This window comes from Tribolium castaneum, chromosome 2 (assembly GCF_031307605.1).
Source record: "Tribolium castaneum strain GA2 chromosome 2, icTriCast1.1, whole genome shotgun sequence".
Taxonomy (NCBI): domain Eukaryota; kingdom Metazoa; phylum Arthropoda; class Insecta; order Coleoptera; family Tenebrionidae; genus Tribolium; species Tribolium castaneum.
The window spans coordinates 863,092-886,161 of NC_087395.1; the positions used below are offsets into that span (position 1 = coordinate 863,092).

The following is a 23,070-nucleotide window of genomic DNA, read 5'->3' on the forward strand; positions in this document are numbered from 1 at the left end:
CAAAAACATTTTAATTTAAACTTTCTATTTTCCATTACATAGACCAAATTTTTCTAAGATATAACGCACAAATTAATCTCTTATGTTTTGGGAAAAACAACTAAATAAACCAAACTATGAGATTAACTTTTAAACATGAGTTTGATAAGCATCGCCAGAAAATAATTTCAAGCAATTTTTTTTAGTTTAGATTAAATAAAACTAACTGTATGGAAATATATTGTAAAAATTGGCTGTGCTTATTATGTTTTGTAAAAAACATAACTGCGAAGAAACACAAACGTGGTATTAGTTTTTAACAAAAATTTTATAAAAAGGGTAGATGCGCCAAATTTTTTATTCAAACTTTTCTTTGGTTTCTATAAAAGAAAAATAATTGTACAGAGAAAAACTAACTTTGGTGATGGCTTTGGGTAAAAAATTGAATTTGATTATTATGCGAAATATATTATTTTATTAACTGTACAAAATGTAAATATATTGTTCAAAGTTTGAATAAAAACTTTTAAAGAAATTGACTAAAGATACAAGAATAAGTATTTTCTAAAAATGGCGAATGCGCCTGACATAATGTTCATTCAATATTTCATTTACTTCCAGTTAAATTAAGTTAAGTGTTCGTAAAAAGTGGCTTTGATTATTATGTTATAGTAATAAAATAACCAAATAATAGCAGAAACAATGATTAATCGTTTAAAAAATAGCTGGTAGAAAGGTGGATGCGCTAGAAAACTTTAATTGAATTTTTTAGATTTGATTAAATGAACAAAATTTAAATTGTTCAAAAACATATAAAAACAGACTTTAAATTTTATGTAGATAACTGAAGATACAGATAAAAGACTTTAATTTCATAATAACTATTTATAAACCGAAATGTTTGAAAATATATAGTAAAAATTCACTTTGTTTAGTATATTCTGACAAAAAAAAAACAGAAGAAGACATTAATCTTTTAACAAGTATTTTATAAAAATGGTATATTGGCGCGAAAAAATATGTACTTTCAGTTTTTTTAATTTCGAATATTGTGTTTGAAAATTTATTGTTGAAAGTGACTTTTTTAATTATGATTTTACAAAAAAGTAATCACAAAAACAGAAACAACACATTAATGTAACCGTTATTTGGGAAAAATGGTGGATGCGCCGGAAAATTTTTCTATTTAAAATTTTCTTTAAATTTTATGAAATAAATCTAATTGTTTGTCAAAATAAATTGTAGAAATTAATTTTGTTTACTATGTCTTGGCAAAACAAAACTGCAGATAAAAGAACAAAATATCAATCTTTTAATAAATGTTGATAAAAATGGTGGATGCGCCGAAAAAATTTTGATTAAAATTTTTCTCTAATTTGAGTTTAATAAATCAAATTTTGTAAAAGTAACCTTCTTTGTTGTAAAATAATTAAAACGCTATTTAGTTCAATTAAAAATCATAAAAAGGCATACCGCTAGTTACCTATTAACACACTTATATTGTTACACTAGATTTTTTATATTGTTAATTCAAGCTTAAGTTTTTCCTTCGTTTCTCATGCGCAAGTTGTAGAACAAATCAATTCAGTGTTTTTAGAAAACTTGCATTTATAAAAGTTTGTTAAATTGAAATTTCACGTGCCGCAATATTTATTAATTTCAAAACAAATCTCATTCTGTTTCGAATTATTGAATTTTTCAGAGAAAACTAAACTGATGGTAAATAAATCTCTTAAACAAGTTGAGATTCTGCTACGATAATTACCATAAATAAAATATTTAGACATTAAAAGTGGAAGTTGAAACTAAATATTTTTGTAAGTAACTCTTTATAGTTAGTTAGTAAATGTGCATTTACGTAATTTAATTATAGTTATTCCTACCTTGAGAGTACTTCACTTGAATCCTAACGGCCACTCCAATAATTCCCTGCAAAACGAATGGGTCATTAGTTTAAAAAATCGATAACAAATAAAAATAATAATAAAGACGTGTAATTTCCGCAGTTCGCTTAAGGAATTTATTTTGTTCATTTTTGATCCATTAAGAGGCCACGACCTATAGAAAGCTTTGGTCTAGAGTCTAGACGATCAGCGGAAAAGCATTGTAACTAAGTTGTGAGTTAATGAGCAAGCAAGTCGACAATTAACTAATGCGCTTGCTGCAATCACGGCATGTAGCAATTATTAATCGCTCTCCTTAACATACATGTTCATTATAATATTGGAAACAAGAACAAGTGATTTCAAACCCAATTTCTGCAAGCTATTGGAAAAGATTAATGCACTAAAAGGAAATATAACAAATGAGAAGATTACAGTATAATTAAAATAAATACTTAAAACTGAAAAAATACAGATTTTTCTTCTTTTTCATTGGTGTAAAAATAAAAAAGAAAGGCGAAAAAAAATAGCCAAAATGTCAAAAAACAGATTGTTTTTAAGTAAACACCAAAAAGTTTAAAAATTTTGAAGTTTAGGGATTGGATGACAAAAAAACAAAATAGACAAAAACATTGTAAAACTTAATACTTTGCCTAATGAGTAATGACAATATCTATTTGTTTTTACAAAACTAAGAAATTATTACAAGAACGTGACATTATGTGCAACCCAAAATAAATACTAAGTTTAAATGTCAGATTTTAGAAAATATTTCAAAGTTTAAATTTAGATACAAAATACAAAAAACTGAAAAAATATTGACTTAATAAACATCAAGATCAAAAACAAAGAGGAAAATATATGTAAAAACCAAAAAGAAATTAGGTAAGCACAGAAGCACAAATAAAAAGAAGTACTTTTGTAAAAAGAAACAGTTTCTAATAAAAAATTTAGAAATTCTTAGACATTTTACAATATTTAAGACCGGTTTATAGAAGCGTCATTAATTTAATTCGCAATTAAATGTGTGATTAACGGATCACGTGACGATATTGAGCCAATTTGATTGGTCTATTCGTGTTGTTAACTTTAACAACGAATTAAAATTTGATGAAGCTTTCTATAAACCGGACCTTAGTCTTTAAAGGTTATAATAATTAACCTAATATTCTAGAAAAAATATGAGATTTTTTGAGTAAATTAAAAAATGGAAATATAAATTAAGTAAAAACCCAAAAAATAAACGAACACCTATCGAAGCAAAGTAGTCAATAGTTAAAAAAAGATTAAAAAAGACTGACAGAAATATACACTAGGGTTAAAAAAATGAATCAAAATAGGAATTAAAAAGCTGGAAAAAGAAGAACAAACAAAAACAAAAAAATAGAAACATAAAAAATTGATTAAAAAATACATGTGTTAATAACGGTACAGAGTAATTCATGTAAAACTCCAAACGTAACAATCATTATGTTGTGCATTCTAAAATATAGACTAGATTATAAAGCAAATTTTACAAATAAAAAAAAATAGATTTTGACGCTTTTTTTTAAGACAAAACCAAAGCAACAAAGATGAAAATTCTAAAAATAAATAAATGAGAAATGTGGACTAAAGTCAATTTTAAAAACAAAAAAATATAAACCTAAAAAAATTAAACAAATTTTGCCGCAATGCAATCAAAATAAATAATACATTTTATTCTTTGACACTGTCCAAATTTCCGCTTTTCCTTCTGTGTAAGGCAGTTTTGACAACAGTTTGGTATTTCTGGAATACAAAACGTCAGATGATTTTTAACAGATTTAAAGCAATTTTAAAACTTGTTGAGTCTAATTCGCGGAATAAAATATTGTATTCAACTCGTTTTCGTGTAAATCGGTTCGTGGATGATAAATCACGTTTGATTATCCACTTGTAAAATAAAAGGTTTGATTTACACTCAAACTCTTTAAATAACTAACTATTAAAAAAGAAATCAACAATATACAAAAAAAATATCTCAAAACGAAGCAGAAAAACACGGTGTAATAGAAAGATGTTAAAACGTTTTAAAATATTCCCAGGCAATTTATTGATTCATTTTTACGTAAAAAATTGTTAAAAATAAACTTCTTTAAAAAAAGAAAAATCTGATTAAAAATTAATAGAAATAAACAGTGTATGGTATAAAAAATGTTTATTTTTTGAAAATATGCATAAAAAGGAGAATCAAAATAGGTAAAAAAATTCAAAACAATAAAATATGAAGACCTGGAAAATAAGGAACAAACAAAACAAACAAAGAAATAGAAACAACACAATAGATTAAAAAATTTAATCAATTATTTTTTTTAATAATGCTTTGTTTGATTACATTGCCTTAATAACAATACAGAGTGATTCTTGTAAGACTGCAAACATAACAAACATTATGTGCAACCCAAAATATAAACTAGGTTCATAAGGCAGATTTCACAAAATATAAGATTAAAATTTTGAGGTTTTTTTAAGACAAAACCAAAGCAACAAAAAAGGAAATGCTAAGCAAATACGACTAAATAAGAAATGCAGACTAAAGTAAATTTTAAGAAGAAAGATGAAAACAAAAATTTTTACATATATTGTAATTAGAAATAGTCATAAGAGGTAATAATTTACCGCATATTATTGAGAAAACATGGGAATTATTGCGTAAATTAAAACGCCTAGCAATAAAAATGTATAAAAGAAATAAATTGAAAACGAAGAAGAAAAACACAGTCTGGCAAAAAAAAATTAAAATACCTTCAGACAGTTTGGTGACTCGCTTTTAATTAAAAAATGGTTGTAAAGATTTAGTAAAAAAAAAAGATAAACACTATTTAAAAAAATCCACTAGAAATTTTCATAAATACTTTCTCTAATAACATTGTCTTAATAATTTTGATGTTTTTTTAAGAGAAAATCATAATAACAAAAAAGGAAATACTAAGCAAATACGACTAAATAAAACATATGAACCTAGACAGACTTTTAGAACAAAAATAAAACACTGTTGTAATAAAAAATTCAAGTAACAAAATTGTTGAGTATATTTCGATTTGGAACAGTCGAAGTAATAAATAACCGAAGATAATAGAAAAATATAACAATTTATTGAGTAATCAAAACGTCTGAACAAAAAAAACCTAACAATTAAAAAAAAACAATATGTACTTATCTTAACAATGCAAGCAAAAATAGAATACCAGAAAATAAATTAGAAACAAAAGATTTAGAAAAAAAAAGTAAAAACAACGAATAAAAGAAAAAACTGACAAAAATAATGAAAAAAAAATGTTTCTCTTAAATAATGAGTAAAAAAAAGGTAAGCAGAAAAGGTGAAGAAAAAAACAACAATAAAATAAAAGAGCTGAAAAGACAAAAACAAATAAAAAAAATTAAATTACAACAATTTGATGGTAAGTTTCAAAGATAATGTCTTGTTTAATGACAATACATTGTGCTTCAGGTAAGATTACAAGCGTGGCAATATTTATGTTCAAACCAAAATAAAGAGGTAGTTGTTTAAAAAGTAAGATTTTGTAAAAAAATTTAAAGTTTGTTTTTGACAAAAGTAAAGAAACAAAGAATTACATAAAAAATCAACATACAAAAAAATAAATAGTAAATGAAATATGTGAACTTAATTAACATTAAGAACAAAAGTAGGTGAGTACAGGAAGACAAAAATAATTAAAAATACTTTCAAGTTAAATATATTTTATATTATTCTTAGACAATAATTTACCGGATATTATAGAAAAATTTATTGTACTCAAACCTAGATCTTTCATTGAAAAATTTGTTTGAACAAGTTGATTTGTTTTTGATTAAAAAGTTTAACTACGCCCGAGCATTTAATTAATTACCTGCTAGTGAATACACAATGTAGTGGAAACAATACCTTTGTATCTTGATTGCTTTCCCATTTACAAAAATGATAAAAATATCGTTGTTTAACTGAAGCGTTTCCTTTTATTTTTAATCACTGAAATTTACAATAGACTTCATCCATTTGCGTTCAACATTATTTGGAGCTCCAACCCAATTTGAATCAAATTCTCTTTCTTTTCCTTTTAAAACCGGTTACTTACCTAAATTAAAATTAAGCACATTATCCAAATGAAGACGCTAATATGATTTGATGCGTCCGGTCTGTTTCCAATATTTCTTCTTTATTAAAATTGATCACTGAAATAAAACTTACACTTGGGTGCAACAGTGTCGTTTATAATTCAATATCTTTAAGACTGTTATAGTTACTCTAGTCTTTAGTGCCAACTCTGTTCAAGTTTATTGATTGTCGTTATCCTTAAGCAAAGTGGCCGTAAAGCTTCCACCACATGTACTTGGAAAATATACCTTCGGGTACATTTTCTCGCTCGTTGGAAGCCAAAAGTTTTTTTCACAAGTCACAAGTACCCAGTTGTTAGAGCATAAATTTCAATGATTTACAACTGTAGATGTATGCATATTTGATATAAAAATTAATTTCGTTCGAATTTAATTAGTTTACGCTTGATAAAAACTCTCTCATTAGTTTTAAACGTTCATTAAAATTTATGATATGCGTTGGGCGATGAATTCGCTCGTTCATTTTCACAAATGAGATATTCATAAATGATACAAGCTTTGCACAAAAAATTAATAAAGATAATATGTCATGTGCGGTTAATACAGCGTGTACCCGGCGCATCCACCATTTTTGCACATTGCTTTTTATTCATCGGATGATAACTTTGGAAATTGTTAGCATTTGCTTCATCAAATTAGCATCACTAAACGGGTTTTTAATTACCAATTAAAAAAACAGATCATTGTTCTCCGATTAATAGTTTTCAAGAAAATGATTCAAACAAATTTCTAACTTCGAATATGTCGAAAGTTTGGCTATTTTTTGACGCCAATTAATTTCCCAGATCATTTTACCTAAATTCTTGTCAATATACTTTTTTTTAAATAATTTTGCCGTACTCAATGTTTGTAAAGTGAGTGTGTAAATATTTCAATATATTTTTCTCATTAATTGGGCAATAACTTCAAAATTTTTTCTAAGAAATTTTGCGTAATAATTAAGTTTTTGCTGAGTAAATGCTTCAAAAAGGAAAATTTATGGTCATTTTTGATCAAAGATGGTGATTTCTTTTGCTCTAGTTAAGCAAAAGCAGTTCTGTGATTTAATTGCTTAATTTAAAAAAAAATGCGCAATAATTAAGTTTTTGCTTAGAAAAAGTAATTTTTTGATCATTTTCAACAAAATTTAATGATTTTTGTCGTTCTAGGTTAATAATCAGAAAAAAATCCTGAATTTTGAGTTAAAAATGTGTATAAATTCCAGAATTTGCAAAAATAATGTAATTTTTGATATAATTCTGTGATTTATTGGCCTACTTTTTAAGAAAATGGGCGCCAATATTAAGTTTTTTTGAAAAAACTCTTAGAAAAGGTAAATTTCTGGTCATTTTTGTTCAAATTTGGTGATTTTTTTGTTCTAGTTCAATAAAAATAACGGAAAAACTCATTTTTTCATAATTCTGTAATTTGTTAGTTTATTTTTAAAGAAATTTTGCGGAATAAATAAATTTGCTGAATAAACGTTAGAAAAGGTAATTTTTTGGTCATTTTCAACCAAGTGTAATGATTTTTTCGTTCTAGTTTAATAAAATTAGTAAAAAACTTGATTTTCGAATTAAAAACGTGTTTAAATCCTAAGAACTTGCAAAAATAATGTCACTTTTAACATATTTCTGTGATTCGTTGGCTTACTTTATAAGAAATTTTGCGCAATAAATGAATTTTTACTGAACAAATTTTTAAAAAATGTAAATTTGTTGTCATTTTCGACCAAATGTGGTAATTGTTTTGTTTTAGTTTAATAATGAAAACAGAAAAAAACTAGATTTTTGGTTTTACAACTTGTTTAAATTCTCAGAGCTTGCAAAAATAATGTTATTTTGGTCTACTCATTAAAGAATTTGGCGCAATAATTGAGTTTTTGTAGAATAAACGCTCAAAAAAGGTAATTTTTTGATCATTTTATAAGCAAACTTAGTAATTTTTGGGTTTTAGTTTAACCAAAACAAAAAAAAAACACTTTTGTTTGTAAATCCTCAGAATTTGGAAAAATAATGTAATTTTTGACATAATTCTGTAATTTATTGGCTTACTTTATAAAAATATTGAGTAATAATCGAATTTTTGCTAAACAAACGCTTGGAAAATCTAAATTTTTGGTCACTTTCGAACAAATTTGGTAATTTTTCCGTTCTAGTTTAATAAAAACAAGAAGAAATACTTGATTTTTTTGTCTAAAAGTGTGTTTAAATCTTCAGAACTGCAAAAATATTGTAATTTTTGACATAGTTCTGTGATTTATTCGCTTACTTTGTATAAAATTTTGTGCAAAAAGTAAGTTTTTGCTGTATAAACGCTTCGAAAAGATAAATTTTTGACCAAATTTGTTGATTTCTTCGTAGTAGTTTATTACAAACAGGAAATAACTTGATTTTTGGTCTAAAAACTTGGTTAAAATCCTCAGAACTTGTCATTTTTTACATTATTTTGTATTTAGTGACTTACTTATTTATAAAAATTTTGCATAATAATTGAGTTTTTGCTGAATCATTAACGCTTAGAAAAGATAATTTGGTCACTTTTGACCAAATTTAGTAATTTTTTGGGTCTAGTTTAATAAAAACAGGAAAAAATTGAATTTTTGGTTTAAAAATGTGTCTAAATCTTCAAAATTTGCAAAAATATTGTCATTTTTAAAATTGCAAACAAAGACACAAATTGAAAAAAACTCCATAACTTAAAAATTATTTAAAATTTGTAAATTTTTTTGGATGCCAGTCGATTCTTCAGATAGTTGGAATAACATAAATTCTTCGATTTGTTTTTTGCGTTGTTCTTAAAAACTAAGAGACTTGGTGCAAATTCCTCGCTCCATTTTGCATAATTTATTAGTTTTTATAACGTTTTCTAACTTTTTAGATTTTAATAATAATAATAATAATAAATGCCTTTATTTAAGTAAAAAACGGAGGAGGCGAAGTCTAGCTAATGCTACTCCACTTAACCTCGCATATAACAAAAAGTTTAAAGTTACATAACAAAAAAAAATACAAATAGAGGCAAAGAGAAAATAACAAAAAAAATTCTTAAAATGTAAATTAACAGTTATAAAAGTAATAGAAACATTCTTAATATAGACAAAAAATAAGATTGTGAAAAAGAGAAAAAAACAGTATTAGCAAAAGAAAAATAATTATTAAAGTAACAGAAATTCAAATTTGATTTGTTTTTTAAAGAAGTTTACTGGCTTTGATTTAAAAATATTTTCTATATTGTTATAAATAACAACAGCATTATAACTAAAAGACCTCTGGAACAAGGCTGTACGAAAACAGGGCATGGACAAGCGAGAAACATGACGTAAATTAGCACTGTGCAGAGATCGGCGATGTACAAGTTTTTTCTTTAGATAAGGAGGTGTTGACGTAGACAGAGTAGAGTGAACCAAGACAGCCATCAGGTATTGAAAATGAAGGTCAAGTTTTAACCAATTTATTTGTTTAATTTTAACAGAAATATGATCATATTTTTTTAATTTGAAAATGAATCTACAGCAATTATTTTGAATTTTTTGTAAGCGGTATTTATAACTAGAGTCAAGACAAGGATAAAAAACAGTGAGACAGTAATTTATAATCGGTGAAACAAGCATTTCACACAGTTTTTTTCTTAATTTGAAATTTATTATATTATAATTCTGATAAAGCTGTCTTAGACACACATAACTTTTTTTCACTAAGAGAGAGACATGATTTTTAAAACGTAAGTCTTGATCAAAGACTACCCCCAGTAGTTTTATACTTTTGACAAGCTTTAATTTAGATTTTCCGCAATGTATGTTGAGAGTCGATACGAGATTACTATCATCAAATTTAGGTCCGAAAACTATAAAGGAACACTTTTCATCATTAAGCTTCAGATTGTGAGTAAATGAATAAGTCTGAATACCTTCCAGATCAAAATTGAGACAACGATTTGCCTCAACAACTGTGCTGCGCTTAAAAGAGTACTCTAATTGCGTATCATCAGCAAATGCATGAATGGTTGAATGTTGAATAGAGTTAGCTATGTCAAAAGTATATAGCAGATACAATAAGGGTCCTAAAACAGAGCCTTGGGGTACACCTGATGTAACTGCTCCGCGGTATGATAATAAATTATTAAGTTGAACCATTTGGGTACGTCCATTTAAGTAATGAAAAAAAAAATCTTAAACAACTTGCATCAAAGCCTAAAAATTTTAGTTTAGCACATAGCAATGCATGATTTATGGTGTCAAAAGCTTTTGAAAAATCAAGTGATATCAATGCTGTATTTAAGCCATTATCCGTATTTCTGATTATATTGTCTAAAATATTTGTCAATGATGTATTAGTACTAAAACCTTTTCTAAAACCAGATTGTGAAGGTGGAAGAATATTATGGGAAGTGACGAAAGTATAAAGTTGTTTAAAAATTACTTTTTCTAGTATTTTCGATAAGGTTGAAATAATACTAATAGGTCTGAGGTCACTATAATTTTGAGGTTCGCTTACTTTTGGTAACGGCTTTACGAGAGTAATTTTCCAATGAACAGGATAGTAACCAGATTCTAAACAACAGTTAAGAATGTGAGTTATATATTTATCGATAAATGGATTGCAAAACTTTAGCATCTTGGCATTTATTCCATCAAAACCTGTAGCGTTTGACTGAAGGTCAAAAATTATATCATGGATTTCATTTACGGTAGGTAGCTGAAGTGAAAATTTAAATTCCTTACTATAAGTGTTTTGAAGGTAATAATTAAGTGTTTGATCATGGGGAGGATTTGAATTAAAAACAGATAAGAAATAGTCATTGATTTTGTTTACATCGTTTAAATGTGAAGGAATATGGGTGTTCTCGCGAGATCTTAAACCAAATTTATTTAATGTTTTCCATAACATTTTATTATTATTGTTAATTTTATTTAGAAAGGCTGCTTTTTCTTTTTTAATTGCAGAGACACAAAAATTTCGAAGTTGGCGATATGCTTCCCAATCAGCATCGAGTTTAGTTAGTTTAAATTTGGTTAAAGATACATCTCTTTTTTTCATAAGTTTCTTAATATTTTCTGTTAACCAGGGTGAGAATTTTTTTGTAAGTTTTTTAGTAACCAGAGGAGCATGTTTGTCAAACAATTTTATAACATTGTAATTAAAAAGGTATAACTTGGAGTCAATATCATTTATATAAAAAATATCATCCCAGTTTAAATTTTGTAAATCTTGGAGGAAGCTGGATTGTAAAAAATATTTGTAATCTCTGTAGGTAACATAAGTTAAGGAGTTTAAAGTGACTTTTATTTTTAAGGTACAGTGTATGATGCAGTGATCGGAAAAAATGTCTGCATTTAAAGTTCCAGAAGCAATAATCTTATCTGGAAAATTGGTATAAATGACATCTAGAATTTTTTTTTTTTTTGACTAGTTTTGGAGATACGTGTCGGTTCACTAATAATTTGAGTAAAATCGTAAGACCCAAAAATATCTATTACATTGTTTTCAAAAGTATGGTCAATATTTATGCCACCTAAGAAAATTAATTTTTCATATTTTAGAAGTAAAGTAGGTAATAACTCTTCTAGAAACTCCGTGAGAACACCAATATTAGTTGAGGGGCTGCGATAGATAACCCCCAAAAGAAAATGACAAAATGTGGTTTTAATTTCTACTAATAAACATTCAATTTCTGTAGGACTTTTTATATTTTCAACTATTTTAGTTGAAATATTTTCTCTAATATATGCAGCTACGCCACAACCCCGTCTAGCGACACGGTCCTGTCTTAATAATTTGAAACCCGGTACGTCAACCGCTTGCGACGGCAACTGACTTGTCAACCAAGTTTCTGACACACCCATTATATCAAAATCATTCTCTAGAATACTATCTCTAAAAGCATCAAAGCCAGTAAATAAGGATCTAGCATTCACATGAGCAATTTTAAAGTTGTGATCCATAAAAGAGAATAGAATAAGAGGAGAAGAAAAAATAAAATATAAGTTTTTTTCTGTTTTTTTTTTTCAAAAAGTATTTATCTGTAACTCCATAAGCATTTTAACTTATACCATGGTATTCCATATGCGATATTAAGTCCAAAAACAATTTTTATTAACTAAAATTTATCGAGATTTTTTTTGAAAACTGAAACAATGTTTTTTATATATTTTATTTACGTATTATTGTTTAGAAAAAAAAAACAAAACACAAAAGTTGAAAAAATTTAACTTTTTTAAATATTGCAGAATATTTAATTTCTAGTAGCAGAAGTAAATTAAAATCTGCAAGGTTTAGTGATTGTTTGAAAAGCTTTGTGTTACAGTAGTTCCATGTCATGTTTCTGAATAAATGTTTAATTTAGCCTCACTATGTAATTTAATACTTTGACGTAATGCAATTCTTAATACCTTTGAACTGATTTATGTTTTAATGAACTAAAGTTTCATTGTAGAGAATAGAATTGATTAAAAAAAGTTAGTGACTGGAAAATCTGTTACGGAAATATAATACGTCTATGCCAGTGGAAAGAGATTTTGTTTGAAAGCTTCACTCTAAAACTAATAATTTTACTAGAATTTTCAGTCTATGAAACCAGAGCGTGCCATGGAACTCTTTCTTTTTCATTTAGAAACTCCTCATAAGCTTAATAATTTTCGTGCAGTGGTGTTGTTTAACACAGCACACAGATCCACAAACATCTCCCTGCAGATCCAACAGGGCAAGTATTAACCGGTAAATAAATTATCATTTCCAACGCTCTGAGTTGTTGCAATGTTGTCTCGTTGCGGATTATGTACAAATTAGTTGTTCAAATTGGCGAATCGAAAAGCTCGTCAGACGACAATTTGATGCTTGGTAATTCGGTTACGGAATTGTTTAAATGCGTAGACATGCATTCAAGCATAACGTCGTTTATGAACAGTTGTAATTAGTGGTGTGGAGGTGTTCATGCGAACTAATGTGATGCAGATGCTATTATTGGCTGTGTTGTCTGCCCACAGTGCCCTGATTTGATGGAAATTTATCTCTAGGTCACTGCTTTTTTGTTACTCGTAGTACGAATTTTAATTGATTAAAATCTATGAAATTGTGTAGATACAGGTTTGAAAATGATACAAAATAAAAAAAATTAACAAAAAAATGTTTTTTTAAATAAAAGTTTTTTTTAAAAAAACACATATTTTTTATTTATTGCTTTTTAGTCTTTACTTATTCTAAACGTCATTTTCTCTGAGATTTAGTTTCGATGCATTATTATAACACCATTATTTTGCTGATTTGTGCAAACTTGTTTAGTAGTATGTGATAAAAAACAGCTGTTAAAAGAACATCCTAACCTCTGTTCTGTGTCTATACTCTATCCTACAAGATAAATGAATTAAAAAAATAGTGAGATTTGTTTGTAACGAAACGTAATGAAAATGATAAGGTATTAATATATTTCTCAATGACCAAAATTCCGTTATGTACACATCTAAAACTGATTTGTAAACATAACCTAAAACTTAAAAACCCCATTTAACTCCTTTAGGGTGTATTTAACTACATAGGATTATATTGTCACGCAGATTACGTAAGTACGCAAAATTCTTCTGATGGTATTGTAAACCTTTTTGCCCATCATTTTGAATCTGTTTATCTTGATCAACCAAAGTTATCAGATTTAAATTTTTCTAAAAATGATCAAAATGCTGTATTTTTAAATAACGTTGAAATTTCTGCTGATGTTATTTTTTCGAAATTGATACATCTAGATGACAACTATACAACCGGCCCTGATGGTATATCTCAAATGTTTTTAAAAAATTGTGCTTATGAATTAACATTGCCATTACAAATGCTGTTCAATAAATCTCTTGATCAGTCTCAATTTCCGGATATTTGGAAAATCTCATATATCAGACCTGTCTTTAAAAATGGTAGTCGTGGAAATATTTCCAACTATAGACCGATATGTACCCCATCGTATATATCAAAAGTTTTTGACTCCATTATGGCTGACATTATATCATTTTCTGTAAAACAATCTGTTATTGAAAAACAACATGGTTTTTTCAAGGGTCGCTCTACGATGACCAATCTTTTTCTGTTTACTATATATAACGTCAAATCTTGAAAATGGATTCCAAATTGATTGTATATATACTGTTATGTCAAAAGCTTTTGATCGCATTTCCACTGAGTTATTAATATCAAAATTAGATAATTTAGGTTTTGGGGATCCAGTCCTTAGTTGGATTTATTCTTTTTTATCTAATCGTGTAGAGTATGTAACTATAAATGGTGTTAAGTCTCGCGCAATTCACCCATCCACAGGTGTGCCTCAGGGGTCACATCTAGGCCCTATTCTTTTTTCTCTATATATAAATGATGTCAAAACAGCGATCGAAAGCTCTGAAATCCTTCTTTTTGCCGACGATGTAAAGATTTTTAAAGTTATTATAAATCCAAACGACTGTGATATATTACAACGTGATTTAAATAGTTTTTGTATGTGGTGTAAAAAAAACTTTTTAGAACTGAACATAAATAAATGTAAATCACTAAGATTTTCTAGAAAATTATATTACAATTTACCATCTTACTTTATATCAGGCAATCAACTTGAATGTGTCACTCATATTCGCGATTTAGGAGTTATTGTAGACAGCCAGTTAAGTTTTGACTATCACGTTAACCACATATTGTCGAAAGCAAACAAAACAATAGGATTTATAAAAAGACAGTGCTCTGATTTTTCAAGTTTGCGTGTTGTAATGTTATTATATAATTGTTATGTTCGTCCAATTTTGGAATACTGCACAATTATTTGGCAACCTTGTTATAATGTTCATATTAATCGAATTGAAAATGTTCAGAAAAAATTTGTTAAATTTGTATGTTACAAATTTAACATATTTTATGATAAAAATAAATATATAAACATTTTAAGTTATTTAGGACTATCCTTACTATCTTCTCGTAGAATATTTTATGACGCGTCGTTCGTATATCGTATATTGTCTGGTAATGTAAATTGTAATCCTATTCTTCCGCTATTTTCAATAAATATACCCGTTTGTAACGTTAGAGAGCCTAGAATGCTTGTAGTGCCTTACCACCGTACCAATTATGGGAAAAATTCTGTATCTTCTAGGCTGTCTAAAACATGCAACGTACTTTCTGGTAATTTAGATTTTATAGGTTTACCTAAAAATAGATTTCTCAAAGATTTAAAAACTGTTATTGAACATAGTGAACTTGGCTCTTTTAATAATTAACACTTTATTTTATATTAACTGTATTGTACCTATCTGTGTTTTATATATCAATTTATCTTGATATTTTATATATCACTTGTAATTGGCGTGGCCGTTAATAAACATTATTATTATTATTATTTCAGTTCGTTGGGACAACGGGAACCCTTTCAAATTTGGCCCTAAAAATATAAATCAGACAGACATACAACAAAGCAAGTTAAATAAAAGCTTTTAATAAATTAGTTCAATTCTTAATCCTTGTCAGGGTTTTTTCCAATTTCAAAATTCTATAGAATTTTAAAAACATAGCAGCGCTTGGATCACGTTTGTAATTTTTTTTCAAAAATCTAAAAAATTCTCAATATATTTTAGATCACCAAAAATATTTCATTATTCTAGACGTAAAATCACATAGTTAACACAATGTTAACAGGTTAAAATGCTCTAGGACAAACAAATTTCAAGGAAAAGTCACCTAAAATCTAAGGCTACCTCGACTGATGACAATTTTTTTTGAAATAAATTACAAATTTTCAAAATGTTATAAAAAAACCCGTGTACAGGGTGATTCATTGAAATGAGCGAGCACGTTTGCACTTCCACTGTCAAAGATATCAAAATAAATCAAAAGGCATTGCAAACGGAAAGTCAAAATGTACGTCCTAAAATTATTTTACCATATACAGGGTGTCTACAGGCACATAATAAAAAAAAACAATTGTCAGGGATAACTTTTGACGACAAGTCTATCCATAACTGTATAAAATAAATAACTTCTAAACGGTTAAATTAAAAAGTAAAAACGAAAAGTGTTTTTGTAGCTGGAACTGTTGCCCGGAGCGGCTCCGGATTTTTTCGAAAAGATAGTTAATTGCAAGCGCATTTTTTCGCTTTTTCTCACCTGTTATAATTTTTTTTTGACTCATCAACATCCGATTATGCAAAAAATATCAATATTTTTATTTTCTATATTACGCCAAAACTATTAGCAAAATTAGAACTCTTTTAGTGTAAACCTATGTAAAATGTTCTGGAAAATTGACTGGCATCGAGAAAGTCGTTAAATTCTTAATAGTTTTTGAGATATAATAAAAGAAACTTTTGACAAAATAACTTGGAACAAAATTTCAACAAAAACAAGATTTTAAAAAACGTTTAAAACCGATGTTATCTTTACTTTTTTCACGCTTGTAAACCAAATTCTTAATTTAAGTGCTACAAATGGTCAAATTGAATAGAAAATTACGTTGTTATAGCTTTTTTTGTGCATTTTATACAAAGTTATTTAGTTAGAAACGCAAAATTTTTTAAAAATGTCACAAACATTGAAAGCGATAATTTCCTAACTTATTTTTTTAAATAGGGAGATTATTACAGTTACATCCTGTTGTGTAAAAACTAATTCTTTATAATCCTGGTTTAAACCCATAGCGACCTCGCAGTAAAAACTGATTTATCATAGCTTTAGTTTAAGTTAGAATCACAGAAAATGACGAAAACTGATAACTGAAGACATTTCTATTATAAAAGTATTCAGTTTAAATAAAAAAACTATTTCTCATAGAAATAAACGGAAATAATTTCTGATTAAACCAGACGAAGCAACTACAATATTTTGTAAATTTATGCAAACATGTTAGGATCATGTGCGATTAGACAGACTTTAAACAACACTATAATAATAAAAGTTTTATTAACAAATAAAAATTTAATTAAAAATACATAAAACACAAAAAATACGAAAAGTAACTTATGATTAGTGCATACTCATATACCAGCTGTTTCACGTAAGATCGAAAATAAAATGCAACACAATATACCTAAACTACAGGGTGACCCAGGAGTTTGTAATGATCCATAAATTTTTTGCTATTTGAAATATTGACAAAGTCTACAAACTAAAAGTATTTTTATTATACACAGGGTGTTGCAGGGTGTTGTGGTGAAGCAAAGTTACATTGTTTTTAATAGAACACTTTATACATTTTTTTATAATTAACTTTTTGTTTAAATTTATTATTTTTAATGTTAATTTCATTTAAATAAAGCTCATCATCTTATGTGAATCACTTGGTATCGTACAAACAAAGTAATAACATATTTCGTTACAGAGATGTCTTTATATGAGAAATCAAATTAAAATAAACTTTAATACGATGCGACTTGAAACTTATTAAGTATTTTCATATTTATTACAGAAAAACGACAAGTATGAAATGTTTGCAGAGGTTGAAATTTTAATCATAAACTCGTTTCTTCTGCTTTTCTGATTTTATATCAACCTAATCTTACCACGAAATGGAAAAATGTACACAGAATTAATCAAAATTAAAGTTAGTTTAAAAAATAAATGGGTGTGCAAATTGTTTACATAATTTCCCATCTTTCAACACGTTAGGAAAGCCCTACTTCTTTCACATTATCAAACACATAACACATTAATCATAACTTCCTTCGGCCTTTCAAGATTTATGACAGCTTTGTATTAAAGTAAAATACATAAACCAAATATCTTTGCCCAGAGAGAAAAAAGAAAAACCAACCGACTTTTAGTGAACAATTTTATTCATTACTAGCAGTTGCCCGCGGCTTCGCACGCATGTCCACAACTATTTCGAAAAGCTAATAAGACACACCTTGTAAGAAATAATAGAAACACAGCCATTTCTAACTGTTTTGTATGTGAAATGACATATCGTTTAAAAGAACGCTTTCTAAGCGTAGAATTTACTACTTATTTTCTAAATATGTATTTTTAGAGATAAAAATCTAACACCAGTGATATAAATCTTAGGTAAAATTCAAGTTATTAATTTTAGAATTTCTAAAAATTGTTATTAAACACTTGTTTTTTATTTTATTCCGAAAACTTAAATACAAATTTTCATAAACATATTATTACGAATTTTTATGTTTAATCTCCATATGAGGTAAAATTTCCAAAAATCCTGAAAAACGCTTTTCCTTATTTTTAACCGAAGACAAAAATACAAATTTTTATTAATATACCTTAAAAAAAGACGCATTTTTATATATAACCCTTTTAGGGGTGGAATTTCCAAAATTTCTAAAACACTCATTTTTCATCTTTAAACGAAACCGCAAGTACCATTTTGCATAAATAAAAATTAAAAAAAACGGATTTTTATACAAATTCCATCCCCTGTTTAATAACCCCCCTGTGAGTAGAATTACCAAAACAACTAAAAGACTACATTTTTCAACGAAAGCCTAAATACCAACTTTTGTGAATATAAATTTAAAAGTTACAGAATTTTATCCAAATCTTATTACTCCTTTTAAAACCCTTCGGGGTTGATTTCTGCAAAATCTAAAAACATGTGTTTCTTCATTTTTAAATAAAAGCCCAAATAATAATTTTCAAATATAAAACTTTAATACAACTTTAAAGATGACGGATTTTTATTCAAATTTTAACACTTCGTTTACCCTCTTTAAGGGTTAATTTTTCGAAAATTTTAAAACATGTTTTCCTTCATAATTAACCGAAAGCCCAAATACTAATTTTTATAGATATCAGGTAAAAAAATGACGAATTTTGATATTGAACCCTTTGAGCGTGGAACTTCTAAAAATCATAAAACTTGTTTTTTTTATTTTTCACTGATTGCCCAAATACCAATTTTTATAAATATATGTTCAAAAATGACGGATGTTTACATTTAACCCCCTTAGGGGTGGAAATTCCAAATGTTCTTAAACAATGTTTTTCATCTTTAACTGGAAACTCCAATATTAACTGCATGGATACAAAGTAAAATTTACGGATTTTTATACAAATTCCAACCTCTGCTCAACCCTCTTGGGGTCGGTATTTTCAACTAAAACACGTGTTTTTTCACTTTTCACTGAAAACCCAAATACCGACTTTAATTAATGTAAATTCAAAAGTTACGAATATTTATACAAATTTTAATACGTTATTTAACCCTCTTAAGGGTTGATTTTTCGAAAATCCTAAAACACGTTTCTTTTAATTTTTAACAAAAAGCCCAAATACTGATTTTCAAGGACATAAGTTCAATGGACGTTTAAAAATGACGGATTCTCTAAACTCTAATTTTAAATTCAACTCCCCATTTAACCCCTTTAGGGGTTGATTTTCTAAAAATCTTGAAACACGTCTTTCTTTATTGGTAACCCAAAGCCCAAATACTAATTTTCAAAGATATAACTTACAAAATGACAGATTTTTATTCAAACTTTAACACCCTATTTAACCTTCTTAGGGGGTGATTTTCCAAAAATCTTTTCTTAGTACACCCCTACGTTATAATAGCTATCTACTGTGAAAATTTCAGGTTTCTATCCTGAGCCGTCTAGGCTGTGCGTTAATAGGTCAGGAAAAGCAATTTTGTATATATATATATATATATATAGATTAGAGCTTAGCTTTTTTAATTATAATTTTCTTTGTTAGAAAGTGAAAACCGCTAATAATAACTTATCAAATAAACAACTTTTCTGTAGAGAAAAAACCGAAATGAAATTAAATTTTATTTACGAGACAAAACTTTTGAAGCGAGTAATAAAAACCCGTACAAAAAAGAAAGGAAAAGGAAGACAATAAATAAACTCGAGACAACCGGATTATTATAGATTTATTAAATCGTTCTTGATATAGTTTACTCAAGAAACTTAAGCGCGTTTCAGTTCTAACTTTATTGGGTCGCCAAATATTTCTATTATGACGGAGATTAAATGTTTCGTATTTATGTCGAGTTCTGAAACTGTTCTAAAGCAGTTTTAGTAAACAACAGGCACAATCTTAATTATCAGATGAACATTAGGAGTCAAATCGCCACGTTTGTTCTCTCAGTTTGTAATAAAGTAATTGTGAATTTTAGTGTAATATGAGCATTTTTTTGTTGCTTGTTAACTCGGTATTGTTAAATTTGAAGGGATGAAAAATGGGTTTGACATGCTAACAAGATGAAAACTTCTCGAATAGCTTCCTCCATTGTCGCAACTTTGCACAAAGTAGTAGAGGCTGTTTCAGAGCCAGAAATGATGAGATAATACTTCCATTTTCAAAGATTTATTTAGATTCAGAATTTGTGAGAAAATGGAAAACAATAAAGAACATACAATCTTATGAGATAATTTCTTCTTACTTTATCTTTATTCTATTGCATGTGAATTTTTTCTAGACTTTCTTTTGATTAAAATTAGTACAAGTACAGTAAAAATCTCTAATTAGTCGAATCTCATAAATATTTTTTTTTTCGTTTGAGTCAAAATATTTCGGTAGTCGAATTTTTTGGTAATTTTCCAATGTAGTAATTTATATCAAATTTTATGCGGGTTACAAAGACGTAGTAAACAGTAAAAGAATATTAATTTATAACTAATTTAAAAAAAAGATAAAATACAACTAAAAACCAATAATTTACTTATTAACAAATATTGTAATTCTGGAGAAAAACATTTTGATTAATTACAATTTTTGCTTAGCAGAAATTATTAAATTACATCCATCTATAAAAATTAAATAAATAGCAATAAAGAACAGCTTTTAAAACAATTAAAATGATAAACTGTACCTAAACTGAATTTTAATACAATTAAGGTGAATTTTTACAGAAATATGCTTTTTTGAGATGACCAAGATTATGTAACTCAAAGTAATAATAATAATAATAATAATAACAATAATAATAATAATAATAATAATAAAATTAGTAATAATAATAGTACATAAAAAGGAAGCATTGCTGAACATTTCAATCAACTTTCTTACATAGCGACTTAGGAATGTTTAAATGTTTTTTACACTAAAATATAAACATTTTGTTATAAATTTTATAACAAAATAATAACTGGACTAAGACTAGCTACATAATGATTAATAAAATAAATAAACGAATTTTTCAAACATTTAATATTGGTATCACTTGTGGTAAGCTTGGATGGTTAAATTAATACTTATTCTTTTTCCAGTATTTAAGAAAATGTTTCTTTTATTTTTAACTTCTCTTTCTCAAACATTTGTATACTCTTTTTTTACTTCATTTCTGTTTTTTTCGATCGTTCTCCTGCTTTTGTAATTTTGATTCTTTATTTATTTTCACTACTTTTAACGTTCCTATTGTTATCTTGCATGTATTGTATTCTACTTTTTTTGTCAATAAATATATTTTTTATTGATATTGTATTTCTTCTAAATATTTTCTTTGTTGATTGATTAAAAGATTTTCTTTATTTAATTTTTTTATCATAAATCCTAAAAATTTTTATTTTGCTCTTATTTGCTTTATATTACATATATCCTTGTATTGTGAGAAGAGAAGTATCTTATATTTAAAATTTAGGATAAAAGTAATTTAGTTTTTATTTTTATTATAATCCTTTTTTGCCAATTAATTTTTTTCTAGTAATTCTGTTTTTGTTCCATATTATTTTTTCGTTATTGTTTTATTTATTTAGTTTTGTTTTAGGTTGATTTCTGTTTTCTTTGATTAAAATGTTACTTCCGTTGATCTCTTATTTATACATTTTTAGTTTTTCTTAAACTATTTTAACACATAAGCTCAGACCAGAGGTTTAATTTATGTAATAGTAAAGTGTAATTTCTTTTATTAAAAGTTTAGAAATCTAGATTTTATCGATGCAGAAAAGACAGAAAATTTTGAGATACTTTGCCGATTATAGGACAATGTGAACAACATAATAAGTATTAATTTGAATAATTACCCAAATAGCTTTTATTTCAATTTTTTCATGATTCTATTAAAAAAATATTTTCTTCCGTTTTCTCAATTTTGGTTAATTCATTATACAATTGTAATTATTATTTTTACTGTTTTTTATTGTATTTTTTTGGTTTTATAACATCTTTACTTTGTGTATTATTTCTAAGTGTACACTATTTTGAATTAAAACTTGAAGTTATTTTTTTTATTTTTATTTTACCTACTCCTTTTTTGCCATTTTATATTTTTTGGTAAGTCCGGCTTTTTCCAGTTTCTTTTTCTTATTCTTGTTTATTCTTTTTTATTTTACCTTAAACCATCAACGCACAAAATATTGTAAGCTTAATCCTGTGAAGTAATTTATATGAAAATATACCTTGATTTCTTTAACTACCTTTATCTGCTTTATTATCGATGCAGAAAATAAAGAAATGTCAAAATTTACACAAAAATATCATATTTTATCCAATAAATAAAAGTAAAGACAATTTTACAATAAAAATCTCATTTTTAAACATATCTTTCAACAGACAGAAAATTGCACTCAATTTTCTTGCAATCTTAAATTAGAATTCCAACGTTATTTTGTAAATCTCTATAAAAGTTAGTAGAGAAATATGTAAATGTAACTCTTCATGCACTTTTTTGAAATTGTTCATATCTTCACATCTCTATGTTTTTTTCGTTTCCTCTTTTTATAAATAAGTTTTGATGCTTAAGAATTTTCTTGTTTTTGTTTTATTCTTTTTCTATGATATTGTTTTAACAAAACTTCAGCTTTCCCGTTTTGTTTTTGTTTTAGTTAGTTTTGATCTTGTATTTTTTCATTTTAATTTTCCTCGTTGAACAACCATTATTTTTCTTATTTTTCTAGTTACATTTTTCAATTTTCTTTGATTAATGTCTTTAGCTTTCTTTTTCTTGTTGTTATATTTTGCTTTATTTGGGCAAATTATTATAAAATGAAATTTACTTTTCATAAGTGTCCCTCTTTTTTCATAACTTTTCCACCTTTTTTATTTTTCATTTAATTATTTTTTTATCTTCAAAGATATGTTAGTGCTTTGGTTTTATTACTGTTTTACGTTAGTTATTTCTAACAATCTTTTCATTTTCAACATTGGCTTTCCCGTTCAACAAAATTTCTCTCCCG

At 26.7% G+C, this 23,070-nt stretch overlaps 1 protein-coding gene across 2 annotated transcripts in view; it reads right to left on the reverse strand.

Moving 5' to 3' along the window:
* LOC656715 (metabotropic glutamate receptor 2) overlaps window positions 1-23,070 on the reverse strand; it is a 419,913-nt gene that overhangs the window by 355,867 nt on the left and 40,976 nt on the right. The window contains exon 2 of one of the 2 annotated variants that reach the window (XM_064354797.1): window positions 1,863-1,908. The exons of the other annotated variant lie outside the window; for it this stretch is intronic. The gene's annotated coding sequence lies outside the window, so the exon portion shown is untranslated. The remainder of the gene's footprint in view (window positions 1-1,862; window positions 1,909-23,070) is intronic. 2 annotated transcript variants of the gene reach the window in all.